The sequence below is a fragment of the Haplochromis burtoni genome, unplaced genomic scaffold, assembly GCF_018398535.1.
Source record: "Haplochromis burtoni strain Fernald_Lab_line unplaced genomic scaffold, NCSU_Asbu1 Contig_1035, whole genome shotgun sequence".
Taxonomy (NCBI): domain Eukaryota; kingdom Metazoa; phylum Chordata; class Actinopteri; order Cichliformes; family Cichlidae; genus Haplochromis; species Haplochromis burtoni.
In genome coordinates, this window is record NW_024583396.1 from 47,858 (window position 1) to 54,511 (window position 6,654).

The following is a 6,654-nucleotide window of genomic DNA, read 5'->3' on the forward strand; positions in this document are numbered from 1 at the left end:
TGCCAGCCACACCATCATCTTTAGGTTGATCCTCATATCGCTTCTGCCACAGCACCACCTGCAGTTTCTCTAGGATAGTGTTTTCCTGGGATGATAGAGGAAGAGAAACTGTAACTTTGCTCCTGGTTCCATCTGTGAATATTCACAGGTTTCACCCACAAACTTCCCCAAACTTTTGTTATCTATAAAGACCACACCAGCTCACTCAGAAAGCCAGCTAAAAATGTCACTTCTGGTCCAATTGGGGAGGGGACCAGAGAACACTACAGTTCACCTTTGTTTTGGCAAGTGTCATTACTGCCGAAGTGAATTATTATTTTGTGAAGTTTACATTTATTTGCAGTTTCAGGTTTCCATTCAGTGCTGTGTGCGCTGGCCCCTGGTAATTGGCTGCTTGTGTTTCTCACTTCAGGTTTGTCAAAACGGAACTGGCAATAATAATAGTTTTTTCTTTGGTGTGTGTGTCACAGAGTGCCAGAAAATGATGTGAAATGTGAACATGTTGGTGGCGTACTGGGGGCTTTTATTTAAAGGAGGGGAACTTAAACAAAGGGGGCTTTTCCCCTTTTTTTTTTCCTTTCCACCGCAATGCTTTCCAAAAAAAAACCCCCCCAAGTTCGGGGCGCCTGTTTTTTTTTTTTTGCTGGGCGAAAAAAGGGGCTACTGGTACAGGTGCCTCGCCTTAGGAATCTCTGTGTTTAGGTTTTTAATGATTTCTTTGAACTCTTCCACTTTCAAGGTGAAATGATTGTAAAACATGCATCCTTAAGGAGTTTACAAAATAAGAACTGCGTGTACAAATGTGAATTTCTTTTCTTCTCTGAATTCTCCGTAATTCAAACAGGATCAGAAGAGAATCGTTGCTTTTTGTTAAGTTTACGGACATGACTTATGAATTACATCTATATGAGCCTTTACACCAAGGTCCTGTTTTACCAAAATAGTGCCGTACAGCTTGTCACACTGTTGCTTCGCCAGTCAAAAGGGAAGTGTCAACTCAAGAGTCACATTTGTATACATCATCACACGTCTTCATTAAATGCATTTCCTATACTTCAGACCAAAAACGTGAAATCAGTCAGTAGGGTAGCAAAACAGTTAAAATCTTTTTCCTTTATAAGCATCAGCAGTTAAGACATCTTAACACAAATCAATGCTGAAAGGTTGATATCTCAAATGCCTTTTAAGACACACAGAAATTCAGTTTTCACATATTTTTTTGTATGAAACACTGCTGACATTCACGCTGTCCATGTGTTGTGTTGAGTTCAGGCTTGTATTGATTTTTTAGCTTAGCAGAAGCTGCTGTGGTTCACGAGGACTTGGATCTATGACACGCTGTCAGAATCAAAGCAACAGCTTACTGGCTTAACTCACTGCTGTAGCAATGTCCAGCTGCTTCTTCCTGCTCTTTCACTTGTTGAATGTTGCCTCTCCAGGACACCATCCTCACCTGGGACCGAAAAGTCTTACTGAGGAAAAAGTAAACAACAGGGTCCAGACAGATTTTTTTTTACTATGCCAACCCTTTTAGGTTTGTTACGGCCCTGGCCGAAACTGGAGTCCTAGGGGTCTCTTGTTTCTGTCTGTGTCTTTAAGAGTCCACAGGTCCTTGCTCATTGGAGAGCTGGCGGCTGCTGATTGGTCCCCTGATCTTGTGACTGCTTTGAAAATCCCTCAGCAGCAGTTGACCTGTGGCAGCCACTGGTTGTGTCCCAATTCAGGGTCTGCAGCTTGAAGTACGCGCACTACGTACAGTGCGTACTATAAGTACGAGAAGTGCGGAAGTGAGAGGCTTGTGAAATGGGACGGTCTAGCCTTCGTCGCGCTGTTCAGGTTGCCTAGCAACCATGATACTAACCGCGAGAAACGTTACATACAGCTTTGTTTGACAGAAATGAAGGAGAAAAATGTTTTGTTGGTCATTCATTTTTGTCATGACATCACTTTGATTAGTTGAGTATCTGAGGCTGAGACCACAGGACTGTAAAACATGATTGTTGGGCTTCATTTCTGTGCTGAACAGTCATTTAAGATTAGTTAGTAAATAACAATTAGTTAATGTTGTTCATGAGACTAAAGTCATCTCACTGTGGTAATGTAAATATAATATGGCCAATATTATAGTATTGTCAGATTATTATGATATATATATAGATTATATTTATATATATTAGGGGTGCAACGATACACAAAATTCACGGTTCGGTTCGATACTTTGGTGTCACGGTTCGATATTTTTTCGATACAAAAAAATGTTCATGCTTTTTTAATTTGTCATTTATTAAAATTATAAATATATATTTTAACTCAAAAGTACAGTTTTTAAATTTAATGTTGCTGAAACAACAAAGATAAAATAATAAATCTATCTGATCGAGAAATCACTCATCTTTGGAAAAGAGAGTTTATTACAGAGAAATGGCTCTTTCCAAAATAAAAGCTATACTATACGCTTCTTCTGGGCTATATTCTCAGCAGCATATTAAACATATCAGGTCCCCATAAGGAGAATCATGTGCTAACGGCTGTCTAAATGACTCGGGTAAAGTTTGTAGCATGCATGCTTGTTGTTTTTGTCTGCTAGGAAGTGTCATTTGGTACTGCTTTTATTGTTCTATGAGAAAAGGCGGTTCAGCTCCCTCCAACCAGTGTCACCATTTGTCCAGCTCCAGCCTAACCTTGAGTAGTTCACAATCACCCCACATTCTAATTTTGTTCTTTGGGGGTTAACTGACAGGAGGATAATTCACAAGGTTGCAGCCTACCCAGTGTTTAGAGACTCAAAAAAAAAATCAGAATATAATTCAAGTGAACTAAAATCAAAATGTTCAAGAAGTAAATGGCCTGCATTTGTATAGCGCTTTTCTAGTCCCTAAGGACCCCAAAGCGCTTCACACTACATTCAGTCATTCACCCATTGGCATGGCAAGCTACATTGTAGCCACAGCTGCCCTGGGGCGCACTGACAGAGGCGAGGCTGCCGGACACTGGCGCCACCGGGCCCTCTGACCACCACCAGTAGGCAAACATGGGGTTAGTATCTTGCCCAAGGATATTTGGCATGCAGCCAGGAGGCAGCCTGGGATCGAACCACCGACCTTCTGATTAGTGGCTGACCTGCTCTGCCACCTGAGCTACAGCCACCCCTTAACACATCATTAAATAAGTCCTGGAAGACTGCAGGTGCAATTGTGATCCAAAAAGCCATCACAAGATCTTCAAAATGTCCTAAACATGTGTTAAACACAGCCTTACATTGATCCTCCTCCCTGATATGGACCAAGTGTAAAATGTTTCAGAGGTCAAACACTGGAGAGCCTCCAGAGCAGATCTAACGAGTGGCAAAGGATACTTACTCTTCAGGTTACAGTAGTCAGTGCATGGCCTACATGTTTTTTTTTCTTCTTGGCTGCAAAGGGCATGACACTGTGTTTTTTTCTGTGTTTTAAATATGTTGCACTATTTTGCAGTGAAGGCAAACAGGAAATAAGTTAGCGGGCAGTGTAGAAGTGTGATCACTGCTTGTTTCCTGATCTAAAGCAGTACTATAAAAGAACCCCTAACAGCTCAAGCAGTTATTCCTGCACACTGAAAACTGCAGAAATAAATGTGAGTCTTGCTTGTTGTTCAACCTCAAGTTTTTTTGTACTTTTAGTGATTTCATGCTTAACTAAAAATATGATTTAACCAGCTCCTGACACATGAGAAGAGAAGCAGTGTATAATCCTTCTGTACTGCCATCTCAATGCCAACGTTGGCTTCTGATTGTGTTCCAAATGGGAAACCTGTAACACTATAACAAATTTGTCATTGACAAAGGCCCAAGTAATGCTAACTGACCTGAAAATCAACCTTACACTCATTTGTAGCATTCATTATGAACACACCATTGTACGTAGCGTTGTATATTCAATAATGTAATATATTCAGGAATTTCTTCTCTGCACGTGGATATTTCTTCATAAATTGTGCACCAATCCCATGTCACAAGTTCTTGATAAGGATTATATCCAGTTTAATGCTGGTATAGAAAACAGCTTATAATGTTCAGAGTAATGGGTCAGTTAAGAGTCAGTGTTGGATTGCATATGTAGGCTAAAGATGAGAGATGACGTCTAACAGTGGTTTCTGTACTTGCATGTTAAGCTTTCAACTTTGTCTTCAAAGCTGCAAGACTGTAGGGGAAAGCAACCTGAGACAACTGTACACTGAATAGAATTAAACTTTCAGTAAACTCCTCCAGAAACTAGCATGTATAAAGAGAGCTTTACTGAATCTTAAAGGCAACATTTAAAACTTGACTTTGATTAACACTAAGAGACTATGAAAGAGGGATCTCTGAAGGCAGATTTATTTTTCAGCTTTGGGAAAAATGAGTGACTTAAAAAATATGACTTCAACTTTGAGCCAGACGTGTGATGTTGTCGCCACATCAGTCAACTCTTTCTTTATGCTGGTCTACAGTCTGGTGTTTCTGGTATGTTTCAAATCTTCAGATTATGTTCTGTCAGAAATGTTATTAAAGATCGCTGTGCATGCACTAAACTCCTGCCTTCTTCATCTCTGTCCTTTCAGGTGGGTTTACCCCTCAATGGCTTCATCATGAAATTTCACTTTCGTCGTCAGCAGCAGACATTGAGCAGCTTGATGGTCTACATGAAGAACCTGACAGCTGCTGACTTCCTGCTTTGCCTCTCTCTGCCACTGCGAATCACTTTCTATGCCAGCAAGTCTACCATTGTTCAGCAGCTCTACTGCAGTTTTGGAGCTTCTGCCCTGCTCCTCAACATGTATGCCAGCATCCTGTTCATGGGACACATCGCTGTTAACAGGTAAGTACAATCCCCGTTTCCCTGATCCAAGCATAGACATCTCTTTGTAACTTTCCAAAAGTTGATCCTGTTCGTCTGGACGTAGCGTTTTGTCTCTGGAGACTGAAGAAGTCGCTTGGATGAGTCACAAACGTTTCTCCCACAAAACGCTACGTCCAGATGAACAGAATCAACTTTTGGAGATTTACTTACCTGGACGATTGCAGCATGAACTATCTTAACTATTATAGGGATGGGTACCGGTGTCCGGTGCCATGATGGCACCGGTTCTGACATAAACGGTAGTAACCAGACCGAAAAGCAGCGCACATTTCGGTGCTTTATTTCGGTGCTTTTTTTTCCTGAGCTGTGATACACTTCTAGCCAATCATTTTACGTTTCCGAGGATAGTAGGCGGGGCCAGGTACGTACGTTCTTTTAGAGCAGAGCTACAGATTAAAAATGCCCAAGGCGAAGCGGTCAAAAGTCTGGCTGTACTTCACAGCAAAAGATGCAAACTCAGCAGCCTGCAACAAGTGCTTTAAGCTGATACTGTGATACTGTCAAAGGAGGTAACACCTCAAATCCGATGAAACACCTGGCGACGCATAGCGTTTTTTTAAAAGCCCAGAAATGCGCCGTATTTGATAGCTTGCTGCGAGACCTCACACCGAGCACATCTACTGCGGGTGGGTTGCCTGTTATGCAACATCCCCCAAAAACACGAAGAGGAGAGTCCTGGCCCCTAGCCCTGCCAGTGTAGCAGAAATGATGACGGATGATGGTGGCAGCAGCAGCCGTTCTTCTCTGCGTGAGTAGCTAATTTACGTTGAGTAGGCTAACCACGTTATTACATTAATGCATGTAAGGTGAACTAGCAAACATCATCATAGCTACATGCGGCTGTCTTCTTGTTTGATGGCAGATACTCCCTTCACCCTGGCCAAAAAGGCTAAAATGACCAAAGAAAAAGTGGAAAACAGTTAAACATGAGAGGTTTTTGGACAAAGTTTGTGTTTTTTCCATTGTTTAAGCACTGCTTCCAGCCAAGAGTGATACCATATATGCCCCATAGCTGCAGAAAAGGCTAACATTGTTATCTTTTTACAAAAAAACAGCTGAACATGAGAGGTTTTTGGACCAATTTTGTGTTCTCCATTCTTTAAGCACCGGTTTGAGCACCGTTTAAGCACCGGCACCGTTTCAAAAGTACCGATTTGGCACCGGTATCAGATAAAACCTAAACGATACCCATCCCTACTCAGTTATATCTTCTGCAGATTCTCTTCCACTGTGACTGATCAGTGAAATTGCATACTGCCTCTTTTCTCTCTTCAGGTATCTGAAGATTGTTCACCCTTCAGGAACTCACATTCTGCAGTCAGTGCGAGCTGCCCACATCATCTCCATGATCACCTGGGTTTGTCTCCTGGCTCCAGCAGTTATTTACACCATCTTGTTTTTCATCACCCAGAAGCCTCTGAACTCTATCCCCAGCTGCTGTGATCCATTCATTAGTGCATCAATTAGCCTGTTCTTCACAATCATCCACACGTTATCCACCATCATCTTCCTCGTGGTCTTCATATCCCTGGTCTTCTTCTACTACAGCACCTCCCGCAGGGTGTTGCAGGCACAGCAGAGGCAGCTGGCCTCCTCTGGCTCTGAGAAGCTGGTGAAGTCTCGCAGGAACATGTTGGTGCTGGTCAGCATCTTCTGTGTTTGTTTCGTCCCCTATCACCTAGTTCGGCTTCCCTCAACGTTTTTGACAAGCAACCGCTCTGTTGTTGCAGTCTTGAACTATATAATGGAGGCGACCATGATGGTGGCAGTTTTCAAT